This window comes from Protopterus annectens, chromosome 2.part1 (assembly GCF_019279795.1).
Source record: "Protopterus annectens isolate FY-2018-M chromosome 2.part1, PAN1.0, whole genome shotgun sequence".
Taxonomy (NCBI): domain Eukaryota; kingdom Metazoa; phylum Chordata; order Ceratodontiformes; family Protopteridae; genus Protopterus; species Protopterus annectens.
Window position 1 is genome coordinate 1,247,981,036 of NC_056729.1, and position 15,656 is coordinate 1,247,996,691.

The window sequence follows — 15,656 nt, forward strand, 5'->3', positions numbered from 1 at the left end:
CCTGGGTTTGATTCCCACAGTCTCCATTTGTCGTCTGTTCAACTCTGAACCAGTCATTTAACCAGACACTGCTTGCAGATTGCCCCTGAAAAGAGACTGCATGTCCAGTGGGCTTACCTGGTTAACACATACACTGTCATCCAGTTACTGCAGATGATTTGGTAATGAGCTACTTCCTGTGGAAAAGGGTTTAAGTCTTTCTGCCTTGATTTCCCTACTGTGTGACCTTGAACAATTCACTTAGACAATGCTTTGGGGCATTTGGGAATTTGAGCTGGATTGCATGCCTAGTAATTAATTAATTTGTTTAACTGCCTGTTTAAGTGACTTTCTTAGAGTCACATGACAAGCCAGTGGAAATATTGCATCTAGCTACTTTTTTTAATTCAAGTACAAGTGTCTCTTTGTTAAGTGGAAATGAAGGAAGCGCAGTCTGTTTAATTTATCTACTCTGACTCAAACTGAAAGTAGGAATCAAGGGGAAAACCTGGGACTCCAAGATTTACCAACTTATAACATTGTTTTATTACCAGGATAGTGGACTGATCTAGCACACAGACTTTGTCAACTATGACCCGTGCAAAAGGCAATAAATAATACCAACCAAATAAGATAAGCACATCACGCCAAATCATAGGATCATAGGAGGTTACTAGGCTAATGGCCCAAGGGCCCTTAAATAGGGTTACCACCTGTCCCACTTTGCGAGGGACAGTCCCCTCTTTGGGCAGTTGTGTCCTGACCAAAAATATTAAAAATGGCAAATGTCCTGAGATTGTAGGACACAATTATGTCCACATTTTATGCAATAGTTGCATAAAATTATTATTTCTGTATCTAAAATACCTAAATGTTACAAGAAACATAATAAGCAACTAAACTGCTACAAGAATAAGCTTTTATTTAGGCAAAAAAGTAATGTTCTATTCTTTGTACTGACCGTGGGTATGTGTCGGCATGTAAAATCTGATGTGTGTCCCGAAAATGTCCCACTTTGGCCATTTGAAAAGGTGGCAACCCTACCCTTAAAAGCCTAGCCAAGTACAACCTCTGTTCCCATGAATATCAAAGTATTAAGCGGAACTACATCAACAACTACTGCCCCTGTCCAAGAGGGACACAGGTGAAACTCTTGTGGTGAATTTACAGTTTCCCATCCAATCATTCAAATTACAGTTAAATAGGGTCAGCAAGGGGTTCTGCTTCACCTGAGTTGGAAGTTTGTTCCAGAGGATAGGTAACCTCTGTGAGACATCTGTCTCTCCAGCAAGTCCTGCTGATGTTACATACTAGGTTGAGTTCCCTAGAGTGAGTGCATCTTATACAATTTGATTTACGAGTGTGCAGCATTTCCATTAGAGCAGGCTCTGAGATTGCTTTACATGCAAGGCACAGGTCACCTCTGAGTAGACTGCAAGACACAGAGTATAGTGACAGAGATTTCAGTCTATCAATGTATGACATATGCTAAAGACCCTGAGTTTTCTTTGTAAGAAACCTTTGAGGTCTTTCCAGTTGCTGCAAGTGCCTAGTAAGGTACATACCAAAGGTAGTATTGTACTCTATTGGCCTGATAAGTGAGGGGTACAGGGGGGTTAAAACCTCTTTTTTTCTGGATGCAATGCCCTTAATTATGAGGTGGACAATGTAGAAAGCCTTTCTTACCACTGTGGAGACATGGTGGTCAAAGGAAAGGTTGCTGTCAACCTGTGTGCCCAAATATGTCACCACTGATTGCGTGCTTATGGTGTTATTAATGTGGTAATCTGCAGGGACATCACTCTTGCCAAAGGGGATGATAATGCATTGCTTTGCATTGAGTTTTGGCCCATGACTTTGGCACCAGTCCTTTGTCTGTGTAAGCTCCACTTGTAGGATGTTGACATCATTTTGGAATTCGATGACTGCACCCAGTTTGCAATCATCAGCAAACTTTGCCAACCACAGGACTTTTGTTTTAGCCCATACATCTGAAAAGTAGATTCCAAACAACAGGGGTCCCAGCACAGATCCTTGTGGAGCACCACCGATTATGGGTTTGCTGGTGGAGGCAGAGTCACCTGTTTTGACTGTGTGCATTCTATCAGTGAGCCAGTCTGCAACACACCTGACAATATACCGGTTGATCTCCATCTAGGTGAGTTTATCAATGAAGCCTGAGCTGGGAGTAGTGTCAAAGGCCTTGGCCAGATCCATGCAGGCTGTATGCATGGAACTGCCTTCATCCAGGGCTTTGGTGACTGTTTTAAAGAAGTCCACCAAGTTCAAGAGGCAGTATTTCCCTTTAACAAAGCCAGACTGGGTGGGGTTGAGTATTTGGAGGTCTCCTACATCTTTGTTGATAAGGTCCATCATTATTCTTTCCATAGCCATGCAGATTAGGCTTATGGGTCTATAGTTCCCAGGGTCCACGGAGGAGCCTTCTTTATGTCACAGGATTACAGTTGCTGATTTCCATTCAACAGGTACAAAACAAGTGCTTAGACTGTGGTTAAAGAGTACCCAGCGGTGTAGCTAGTACCTGTTTTAATCAATTTAGAATGCAGCCTGGGATATTATATAGAGGCTGTGTTTTTAGCTTTGGAGAGCGTTTATGACCTGCTCCTTAGAGATACTAGGTGGAGGGCAGATGGCAGGGATGCTTTGGGGGATGTGTGGTGGGGACGGGGGGGGGGAGTTTGCACTGAATCCATCAGTTAGCAGGTTAGTTATTTCTGTGGGTTCATTATATGTGGTGCCAGTAACAACCAGTTCTGCGCAGATCTGGGTTTTTCCTTTAAGGTTTCTGATGTAGTTAAAGAAGGCCTTATGGTTATCCTTAGTGAAGGAGGCTAATTTGGATTCATAGTTGGCTTTAGAATTCCTTACAAGCTGTCTTATTTGACTGTTTATGCGAGGAGAGAATGCTTCCAATTCAGAGACCATTCCTTCCTGCTATTGGGCAATTTCTTTCTCTTACTGTATAACCTGTTAAAGGCAGATATCCACCAGGCAGGCTTGTTCTTTCTTGAAGATCTTCTTTTGATCCTATCAGGTACAGCTGAGTTAATACATTTGTATAGATGCTTACACAAGGCATTGGTATAAATCCTAGTATAGGTGTCTATGCCATCAGTGAGGCCAGGGGCTATGAAGCTATTAATGTCATCACGTATTAGATTAGATTAGGTTTTGGAGAAGTTTTTTAGTCTAGTTGCTGCTAATGGGGGGAGGGGGGGTCAGATATCATTACTTCTACTGAGACTGATATATGATCAGGCCTCACTAGGGAGGGTCGCACAAATGGGATTGTGATTTGATCACTAATGTTAGTGAGTATCAGATCCAGAATGTTTGTGCGCCTTGTGGGAGTGTCAAACCAACTGGTCCAGGGCACTGGAGTTGATGAAGTCCAAGAACCTTTGTTCAAGTGTCTAAGTACATGTATAATTTACCTAGTCTATGGATGGGTAGTTAAAGTCACCTAAAACCAGGGTATTTGCTTCTATTTGGAACGATTCGAGTAGATCCAGGTACGCAGTGTGGGTATCCTGGTTCATAGAGGGGATCCTATAGCTGGCAATAACTTGAAGAGGGGTCTTACCTACAGTCAACTGGACCTGGATTAGTTCAAGGGAATAGTTTTGTTTAACCAAACTAGAAGTGTATTTATCGTTGATGAATATTGGTACTCCACCTCCTTTAGTTCTCTCACTTTCAGTTTGTAGTCTGAATGTGTAAAAGGCATTAGAACCCCATATAGCTGGGATGCTTTCCACAGCCTTAAACCAAGTCTCTGTGACTAAACAGATGTCAGCATCTTCTAAGGTGATGATTGTTTCCAGTGAGTGCAGTTTTAGATTTAGACTCCTAGCATTTAGCAGCATAACCTTGAGGTTGCTTTTTTGAAGATATTTTTACGTTGGGAATTTTGTTGTGACATTGCGTAAAAAAGGCAGTATGCGGGTTGCAAGAGCCTTAGCCAGTAACCGAAATCCCAGAGGTCACAGATGAAGATCATCTCTGGCAAAGCAGTATGGTCTATCTACCATGTCACCCCTGTTTGACACGTACTGGATCCCCTTAGAATGACACCAGAAACTAAGCCAATTTTTGAAGTCAATCATGTTTTGGTTATATTGTGTTATCATCTTAGGTGAATTTAGTATGCTGCTCAAGGCTTGGGACATACCTGCTAAGACACATTCAGACAGCGCAGTTATGTCTCCCTTCATATAGTCTAGTGAGGTACGTCTCGTCATTCACACCAACATAAACTATGATGAAGTCATAGCGGTACTTGTTGTGGAGACACTTGAGTGCATGTGTGAGCTGGTGGTCCTGGCACCTGACAGTAACCTCCTGCTTGTCCAGCTTTGTCAGTGGGACATCTGTGTGTTTCACTATAGAGTCACCCATGACAAAAAATATGGTTTAGATGTGCTTTGTCTGAGGGGCTTGATTGGTGAGACACTTGTGCTTGTGGTTTTTTGTGTGCTGAGTGCTGTAGGTACTGTATTAGGTGTAGCATGTTTGTGTTTCGGAGGTCTCTGGTGTTCAGGTAAATTTCTGGTGAGTATTTCTGCATATGATGGTTTATGGGTTGAGTGCGTGGTTTGTGTAGGAGGTGTACTAGGAGCAGTAAACAAATTAATATACTACATTAGGTAGTTCTGAATCATGCAGCCATGTCAATTTATACTTATGAACAAAAACAAAGTTAGACAAATAGACTAGTATAAATTATGTGATCACATAACAGTGTCAAATTGCATCAGTCAAAGGAAAGACTATCCAAAGATGAAATTACAATAAACTAAAAATGAAACAAAACCAAACTTAGTAGTAAAGAAGACACACCAGATTGACTCTAAATGAAAGAGGAAATCTCTTAGAAGTTTATATAATTCATTTACTATTTGATTTTCTTGCCACCATTAGTCTGACTAGACAAGCTGATTTTTTCAGAGAGACCTGAGGTAGTATTTACAGAGACAAATGAAATCTGACAATACACAAACTCTCCTGTTCTTTCCAATAACTAATTTGGAGTCTTTAACACCCGCCTAAGCTATCAACAAGTCATGAAGATGGAATCTCAGCTTAATGTATAATACCAAAACACTTCACTATACAAGGGCCCATGTACCGGTGTTAATATTAAATGTCTATCTCATGATACAGATTTCAGATTTATAATAGACATTTTTAATTATTTGCTGTTAGGATTATGATGACTCAGTGGGTTATATCACTAAGCGTGGAAGATAAAGCCAAGGCATTAGAGAGAAAATTATTCACCTACTTGACAGATTTCTACTGATTTATAAGAGTGGGTAGCATAGTGCTGTTTTGTGATACTGCATAAACTATGCAAACTAAGCATATAATATTTTCACAGTATTTCAAAGCAATATTAGCCTGTAAAACCATGTATGTGAGACGGCAAGTATCAGTATTAAAATTGTGCACCATTAATGATATGTATAATATGGCACCATTTGCTAACCTAATGGTTACGCAGTTTTTATGATATTAATGCAGATGTGAAAACATTAACACTCAAAACAACTTTGCCAAACAAGAATTTATTCCCCCCAAAAATATTTCACAGTGCCTACCATATTATAAAGTAAGTTTTACCAACACCCATTATGACAGCATCATACTTCATTTTGCATTATTAAGATAAATATGGGAGGTCAAGAGATCATACTTTTCATAGCAATTTGCAAACATGTCTTAATAGCTTCAACACTGTGCATCCTACACTGACTATTTTATTGTGCATGCTTATCAAATCATGTCAGCCTGTAGACGCCACCTGACTTGGCTTGGTTTTAGTTATGTATCTATATCAGAACTTCAGAAATTATATTGTGAAAACATTTGACTAAACTTGTTTCAGGAGCACAGTGTTTTTTGTTAGGAATTTAACCATTTGGGTTCAGTACTCTACCCTACTAAACATACATGCATAAATACATAACGTAAATATATTCTTACATAGCCCATGGGAACTCTGTTTTCATGAGAACTATACTCTTCAGGGAAACGAGCGTTAAGCCAGTCTATGGGTCTGACGTACGGTTCAGTTTTTGACAGAAGCTTCCTCCTTTAACATTGTTTTTCATGGTCAGGATCTACTGGTGGTCATTGTACAAGATTAACTGTGTCACTCACAGAAACCTAACTGTTCTTAGTGGCATTGGATTTAATGACTGTGCAGTCAATCAAAGGGTGGACTGTGGAACCCACCTTGTCTGCACACTTTAAATAACTTGCTTCTTAACCACCCAAATGACAGTGAAATCACAGACATACAAGACTCTATAATCATAAGAATGAAACAATTCTCTACTATGCTGTCACCATTATTCAGCTGGATACAATGGGATTATATGGTGGCTTCTCATTATTCAGTGGGACATCAGGGAGTTATATGGTGCCTTCACCCATTATTCAGTAGGACATCAGTGAATTATATAGTAACTGCCCTTTATCACTCCAAGTTCTTACACGTCCTTCTTGGGTCCACAACATTCACCACTTCAATGGAAAGTTAATTGAGTAATCTTGTCAGTTTCAGGAAAACACTTGCCCCATTGATCTCTCTGGATCAAGTCACATTTTGAATCGATAGATGGTTAAATAAAAAAATGCTAATAAATTAAAAAAAGACAGACAGTCTCAAAACATCCTCATTTTATAACCTCCATCATCTGATTTACCTAATCACACTTGAAGTGAGCCTTGGTACCAGACAGAGAAGCTCTTCCATGCCAAATTAATCTATCCCGGTCACTTTGCAAACAATCGGTCAAAGCATTATAAGGTTAGTGAATAATAACACCATCCACCACTCTGCTCTGTTCATACCCCTCAGACTGACTTTAGAAACTGCAGTATCAGCCTTTAAAAAATTATACCTGAAGGTCAAAAAGAGAAGCATTTCCTTATGTTTTTATTTGGAATAGAGGATATTCAGATATTATATTTCTTATAGCTAGTGATAAAGGAGCCTTTCTACGGACTTACTGCACTTATTTAATATTTGCATCTTTAAGGAGGTCTAAACTAATGATGACAGTCAACAAATTTAAGTGGAGAAAGGCTAAATCTATGATCAAAAAAACAAAAAATCACATCACTATGCTTAAATCATAGCAGGCAAGAGGTAGGGTTGCTCCAATTCCCAGGGACTCACAGAGACAGAGTAAAAAAAAGGTCAGCATGTATACGCATACAAAGATGGAAGACTGATGACCTTAAACAGTGAAGTTCCTTAAATGTAAGCCAACAAATCACACGGGTGAGACATCTTCAAAGAAAGATGTTCAAAAAACATAGTACTTAATCTGAACACAGTGGAGAGGTGATCAGGAAATAAACAGGCATATTTAGGAGACGGCAGAGCAGATGTGCTGAAGAACATCTTTAATAGAGATGCCTAATCAATGGAATATATATATAAGACAAGTTTAACAAGAAATGATGAAGAGGTGTAGTATATTAACTGGAATCAATTTATCCAGCAGGTAAGGGAAAAGACAATAGTACCTGTCTATTGTTAAAATCTGTATTTTGATATTAGTATAAAAAACTAGGATGTGGTACATTTACTGAACAATGATTCAAAGTACTACATTAAACGAATTCTGCTGAAATCACTCATTGTGAGTCACAAATTCTTTCAGCTATCTGTATGAAAATAATCCACGGGTCATATTCAGCTCCAATCATGAAGCAGTCATACTATAAGCACATGGTTGCATGCGCATGTGAAAGCACGTACATACGCATCAATGAACATTATCATAATAAATACTGCATACTTTATATTCTGAGGTCACCAATGTTGGTGCAGAAATGGTAGAATAATTATTGATTAAGTCACCTCATGTACATCTGTTACTGACTGTGAATTTGCAAAAATTAAATTCCCACTAGTTGACATTCAGCACATCATGTCTGAGAAAACAGAAACTGATAGATCCTGCTTTGTTGAAATCCAGACAAGAAAGAAAAAGACTTGCACAGTTCATATATGGCGGTGTATTATGTTTTTAGAGGTGCATTATGCTTTGTGTTTTCTTTGGAAATGCATTTTGTGGGATCATAAGGTACTATTATCTTCTAATGTACACTTCTGGAAACACAGTGAATTTAACAAGATTGTTAAATCAGTGTTCTTAAGAATGAAGTGATACAAGCAAAACTTCTATTTTACATCCACACCTCCTTCCAAAGGGCCTGTTGTAACAACCCCAAAAATACACAGCAGAACACCTCTGCCAAACACACATTATAAGGTAAACACATGCTTTATGTTATGTGAGTCATGGTTTTACAATAACAGAAAAAGAAAATATGTAAGCCAGTGTGTTTGTGTACATTATTTTTTTAGCTATAACGTATTTCCATATAAATAAGGAAAAATCAATGGTTCAGTCATAGTATGTTTATATAAATGCATGCATTGCAACTTGAAAATACACAGCTTCCTGTGAAACATACCTGCTTAAATAATGTAATTCTGTTCCTTCATTTCAGAATGGCTTTCTCCATGGTACACATGACTGGTACACAGCTCAGGATAATATCACATACAAAAGTAGAATACTGTAGATCAAACACACAAATATAAATGTGTATTTACTTAAAAAATGACCAGAACTGCATGCAAATTATTTACACAAGACAACAGAATACAGTTCTACACATGGAAAAATAAATGGCAAGTCTGCAGTTATAAGTCAGACTTGCAAACCTTTGACATGGCTATAACATCATGAAGCAAAACCTGAGATTACTGATCATTACAACATATTCTGCAATACCAGCTGAATAATACAGGCTCTGCTACCTTAAATAATTTTAATGAGAAAAACTGCTCTTTGTATAAACTATCAGGGGATACAGAAATCTTATTCCAGCTGAGGCACATCAATATCGCCAGAGAACCTGGTATGTCAGCTAAGCAAATAAATGACTGTAATTACAGTGAGACAATTATGCCTGTGTGTGTGACATTCAGCCATTCTCGTGGGCTGGAAGGCTCCTAAATATGATGGCAAAAGGAAAAAATGGGAGAAGATCAATCAAAGTCACAAATATACTGAAACATGTCTACATCATTTTGGATTTCTGGGACTGGGTGAAGGAAAGTACCTAAGAAAAGATAAACATCTCAGGGAAATCTGGTTACAAATTCTTCTGGTGATGAAAAATCATTATTTTCCTTTGTTCATGCATATTTACCTGCTGCACAAATGACGGTGGTTTTATTACTGACTGAGGTCCAGTACAAATCAGCTTTCAAAATGCTAATTACACAACAGAACATTGTAAATAATATTGTTTCCTATATTAGTTCAAAATTTAAGTAGCATAACAGATATGTAAACATACTGTGTATATACAGGCCAATAAAATAACAAAACAGAGTAAGATTACAGAAATGTTAATGTTTTCAGCATACATGTCGCCACCTTTTCATAATATGTTCCAGTAGATTATATACAAACCAATCTTTTCTTTATAATTATTTTTTTTTCATGTGCTTGGAATACCACATGATTACCAAGTCTATGGTGTTGATATAATGCACAAACGACCAAAAATAAATGAATATTAAATAATCAAACAAAGAGCAAAATGACTAAAACATTTGTAGGTTTATTCCATATCCAGAGCTTCAGCCACAATAGCCTCAGAAGAACGTAAAGAGAATAAGCCTGACCAGCACAATCTCTGGGCTCTCAGACATTCACTCAGTGGTAATGCAGATATAATATTTTCTGGGTAGCAACCTGAACCATGTAATAAAGTCTTTGTAGCTGTCTTTCTTCCATAATTTCACACAGATCATATTATTATTATTACAGCCAAATAATTCCAAATCCAAGAAGCAAGTCTTATTATAGTTACAGCTGTGTGTCATACCTCTCAACTTGTTAGAGCAAGAAATCTGGACAAAGCCATAAACAATGGGGGATAAAGGCCCAACAATAGGAATGATGTTGAAATATTGCTCTTACAACTTAGAAAGAATAATAGGTTTTGAACTGGCATGAATCTTATGAAGTCTAAAACTCAAATGTCTGTCATATTCTGTCCCGAATCCTCAATGACTTGCTATCATACCTCTCAAGTGTACCTCATTATGTGGAATGTACCTCATTTGGGGTTTTAAAAAGTTCATGTTTCTCAAAGTTCCACATTGAAAGGATCTGTCACAAATTCAGTGTTAGGAATTTTTTAAATGATATCCATGGTAAATAGAGAGGAATCATATTATGAAAAAAGATATTTTAATGAATTAAGACCAGGATAGTCAAACCAGCCTATGACTCTCCTAGTTGAAGTTGTTAGTAAGCCATTAGTATGTGTTCCACATTTTGCCCATTTGTCTCACATTATGATGACCAGTGTTCCTCATTTTGGAGATGGAAGGTTGAGAGCTCTGCTTGCTATGAAACTACAAATTTATGAGAAAAAGGTCAAAAATTTAAGGCAACAATCTGGACATTTGAGAGGTATGCTATATGTGGATTTTATACCACATTTATTACAATTAATTAGCTGCTACAATTTTTAAAGCCCCCCCCCCCCGAACAATAAAAACAGTCATCTCTGGCACTAAAAAAAAAAAAAAAATAGCATAGTGCAAAAATAAAGAAAAAATGCAATTGATTCTGTGTGTGTGTGTGTGTGTGTGTGTGTGTGTGTGTGTGTGTGTGTGTGTGTGTGAGAGAGAGAGAGAGAGACAGAGAGAAAGTGCAAACCTCTCAAATTCTTTACATTTCAACACTATGAAATAGGACTCTACAATATCTAACTTTGATTACTAACTATAATCTGTAAAGATTTACCAGAAAATAAAGGAAGCAAATTAGGCAGAGTTGGGGAGGGGAGGTCGCAATGCTTTACTGTATGCTTTCTTTTATTCATTGGATCATAATGACAGGTGAGGTGTATTCAGTCAAAAAAAGTGTCTGTAATTGCTGGGTATGCACGCATGTGTGTGTGGGTTTGTCTGATTCTCTCTCTGCCTCTGCATAAGTGCGTGCGTACGTGTGTCTATGCACACGCGCATTTGTATGTGTTTTGTGCATGTTGACATTAAATACTTATATTTTGGATGCAAAATACTTCCTCCAATAATAATTACATATGCTACATTAACTTTGAAACATTAGGAGGAGAAACTATTTTACAACAAAAATGTAAAAAATATATACATTAATAAGCACAAAAAATAAAAAATAGTTTAACAGATATCCCTTTGTCTAATTTCAATAATGCCCTCCAGAGTAGGTGGCATTTGGGAAATAACACCCTTCCAGGGATGTAGAGGCTTTCCAGTTGCAGTATCATGCCTCACACCACCACTAGACAGGCATTATTTCTCCAATAACACCTGCAATGTCAGGCATTACTGCTTTCTTAACCGTAAGAGCAATTTATCCAGCTTTCCCCACAGATAAATCATGTATTAAATTAAAGGAACCATATTTGATTAGTGATATGCACTGAAAAGTGTAGGTCTACTCTCAGGGAGTATACAGTCATGCAACTAAGACAGTGAAGAAACAGTACTGGATTAAGACGAAAACTGTTAGATTGTAAAGTTATAGTAATATGTTTAAGAAACTGAACTGCTGTACCCTTATGATGTGTAAGCAGTGCATTTTAAATATGTTAATTTTTGAATAACAGCAATCGAATGCTTTTCAAAAGGAAAATATGAAACTGATTTCTCAAATATTTGCAGTACTTAAGGCTTAGTGCTCCTTGAAATACTGCAAGTCAAAGGATGCAGTACCTTATTTGGAATCTACCTTCCCAGCAGTGATGTGACTGTAGAAATGGAAAACTACATTTAAAATTTAATGCAATCAGGAAATACATAACCAGGGACTCATAAGCAGATAGAGCAGTTAGTTCAGCAGCTTGCTTTTCTTTTAAAGTGTGCAAAGTGGACTGCAGATCAGGAACACAAATTCCTTGCCATGGAACTGTATAATTTTTAAAGTGTGTACAGCAGACTGCAGAACTGGGACACAATCAAGTCTGAAATTCCTTGTCTGTGTGACTGTGCTACTGTTGCTTAGACTTGCAAGATAGAATTCGGTACTTTTTTAGCTCCTGACACTAATCAGATTAGATACATTGTTAAGAGATATTTTATACTATAGTTGTCTGTTATATTTGATTTTGTTAATGTACAGTTGCTTGAATATTTGATTTTAAAATGTATAGCACTTAATTTTTATTTCAAGAAGACACTTGTTAATTTAATTTCGAATGTGTGTGTTAGGTGGTTTTATAAATAATGGTTAAAATACAGATCTGCTAACCCAACTGTTGGCATCTAAAAAGATTGACTACTTAGAGCTATTTCTATCAAATACATCCTTAAAGGCTGACTTATTTCAGCAAAATCAGTAGATGTGTTATGAGTGTGCCAAACTGGGCTGGCTAGTGGCAACCTGCTACAATGAAAGCAGGGAAGTGGTTATCAGTACTGGAGTGGTATCATTAACCCCACTTAGAAAACATTGACTGTGTGTGAGTTACACAGTTAAGTTAGAACTGCCAACCGCCCAAACCTGGACCATACAAAATGCAAATTTAACCTTGAACATGTTTCAGTAAATTTTATTACAGCAGCACTGAAAGACATTCGGATGGAAGCAAGCTGGGTATGGTGACTGTATGGTGACATGGATGATGATGGCTATTACCTAAAGTAACATAGTGAATTTACCTTTACTACTAATAATCAGCCTTTCCAATAAATAAAATAATCACCCCTCCCATATAAAACCAGTAGCAGAAGTGCAGTTCTTGAAACTGTGCCTTGTATGTGTCACATACAAATTGGTGCCAATATGAAAGATTTACAATCATCTGTCACATACAAACTGTCTTGCAGTATTGTAGACATGTTGTGAACATGACTTGAATGCCCTGCAAAACAGTTGAACTTAAAAAACAAAACAAAACAAAAGGTAATATGGGTAACAACAAAGAGTTACTATCTATATCATGTATACATAGCACTTTGCAACACTTTTACACACCTCTTACTACACATTGACAAAATGCTATGATAGCGCATCGACAGAGTTCCTCACACAGATTACCAGTTAAGCAGTAATGAGATCACAGCTGCTTAAATGGATTACCTCTATTACATTTAGGGATGATCAGGATCAACAAAGAGCTGTCATATGTACTTTATAGCTGTTTGCAACTTTTTTTACAACTACCTTTTCTAACCTGTAGCAAAATGCTGAAATACATCCCTTCTATAGTTCATTACCTGGACCATTACATACATGGTTACAACTCCTCTACTGCTTTCAGGGGAGAATAAGTGCCCCTTCTGCTTAGGCCTGCCTAACGGCTTGTACCCAGGGCATCTGCACCATTTGCCCTATCCTTCTCAAGACTATTGTATCCCACCAGTCCCAGCACACACCAGGACAACACATACTTGGTCAAGAAGGGTATATCTAGTCCCTGGTCCTCCAGATCTGCCTATACTAGACTTCTGCAAATACATCTTGGTGTCATCTAACAAGGCTATAGAATTATAAACTGTCCATACCTATAGGGCTACCTATCCACAAGGTGGGTGGAGAGGTTATCAAAGTCAATGGCAGGTGGTGCTATGTACCCACTATATGAGGCCCTCTTGAAGAGCAACTGATATGATGAGTAGTTGCATATCGGTTAGGTTTCACTTGTGGAGATCACTGTAATATATGTCAGCTGGAAATAATCCCAGAACAATACAAATGCCTTCCAGGGAGGCATGAGTTAGAATATCAAACAAGGTAGTGATTAGAAGGCCAGCCTGAGTAATAGTTGCTTAGTGAAGGTATGAAATGGTACCAAAGTGGCTGCAGCACAAATGTCTACAATGGAAAAACACATGAAATTGTAACTCTTTATAGTGGTAGACAAGACTGAAGGACTGACAAGGAAATGCATTAAACATAAAGTATTTCTACATCTGCAGTTATGAATGGAAGTATCTGATGTCCACAGAAGTATTGAAACAGTAATGCTCTCATTACAGGCAGGAAACTAAGAAATGTAAACTCTAATTAAGGCAAAACCCTATTAGTGACCCAAGTCTACTAGATTTTTATGGAAAGCTAAATATACGTAATAATGTAATGCTTTTAATGCTCGAACACCTACCGAATAATTGGGTGATAGAAGTCCACTATCATAAATCAGTGTCATAATCCAGAATATCATTTGTCATAGAGCTGTCTTTGTGCTCTTACTCCCAGGCAGATGGAATACAAAATTTCTCTCATGTCTTACTTCTTACTTTTTCTTGTCACATGTCTTTGTCACTAAAAAGTGAGAACTCAGGACAAGATGTACTCCAACACAAACTTGTTCTTCCTTATTGGCTGCATTTTCTTAACAGTCCTTGTTCAGCAGAAACCATTCTTGTACAATATAGTCAGCTAAATATTCAAGGATGAACTGTAGTACACTTCTTCAGTTTAAAAATGCATGCAAATCTCCACTTGAGAGAGACAGACGTTAAGGACCATAGGTTAAAATAGCATGTCTAGGAAACATTTTACATCAATGTCAGTAATGAAGTGGCATTTGGCCACACTGGACAATACACAGTTAAATGTCTGATGGCAAAAAATGATGCCGTTATCAATATATTTGGATGGGGTTTGCTTAGCTATAACCAGGACTTCTTTACCTGGAGCAAAGCAGATGAACAGCCGGTTAATCTTCCTGAACTCAAGCATCCTTTTTTAAATAAAGCCCAAGTTGGCAATAAACAAAAAGGGGCCAAAAGGCCATGCTTCCATTCACCTTTGCCCTGAAATGAAATGGGGGGGGGGGTGACTCAGCTGGTTTAAGGACAGCTCTGAAACCACTTCAGTAGGAATGAGTTGATTCTGAAAGACAAGTGATAATTTGTGAAATAGAAATTATGCTTCCCTGCAAATAAGGACCTGTGAGTGTGAAAACCTATGAATACAGGTGGTAACTGCTGAAAAGAACATTTTCTAAAAATGAACTTGAAATCCACTGAACTATCCTTTTCAAAATAACAGGTAAGCTGGTTAATAATGAAGTTCAAGTCACAAGGAGATGGGTTATTTAAAAATATGACAAAATGGAAAACCATCTAAAGAAACTGTTGTCTCTGAGACAAATTTCTGAGATCCACAATATGATAATGTCTTGCAATGGGGGAAATGTGATTGTAGAACTACTAGGCCAAAATCAAACAGGTGTATCACACTGCTAAGAACACTGTGTAGGCTCAAAAATATAAGGAGAAATGGTACTTGGACCTCTCTTTTCACAGAGAGATTTCAGGCAGCACCAGTCAACTGAGACCTTTCTTTGGTGGAAGGATAGTTTTAATAGCCCAGCCAGATCTGATGGCAATGATGGTCATCTCAACACAGAGGACATCCTTTAGTTTGTATTGGGTCATATCACTGTATTACCACAGACTTAAATGCCTAAAACCAAACCCTTCTCAGCTACCAGAGATAATGGTACTGATGGTGAACCTTCAACAATCTGGCTATCAAGAATGCAGTCAAAAGGAAATATGGAAAGCAATAAAAGACCCACTGCTGGAAGATAATTACTAGACAGAACTACCTTAT

The 15,656-nt window shown here is 37.8% G+C and overlaps 1 protein-coding gene across 4 annotated transcripts in view; it reads right to left on the reverse strand.

Moving 5' to 3' along the window:
- Window positions 1-15,656, reverse strand: part of SEMA5B (semaphorin 5B) — a 3,270,261-nt gene that overhangs the window by 1,660,352 nt on the left and 1,594,253 nt on the right. For 3 of the 4 annotated variants that reach the window (XM_044062776.1, XM_044062777.1, XM_044062779.1), the window contains one exon: window positions 8,497-8,601. The exons of the other annotated variant lie outside the window; for it this stretch is intronic. The gene's annotated coding sequence lies outside the window, so the exon portion shown is untranslated. The remainder of the gene's footprint in view (window positions 1-8,496; window positions 8,602-15,656) is intronic. 4 annotated transcript variants of the gene reach the window in all.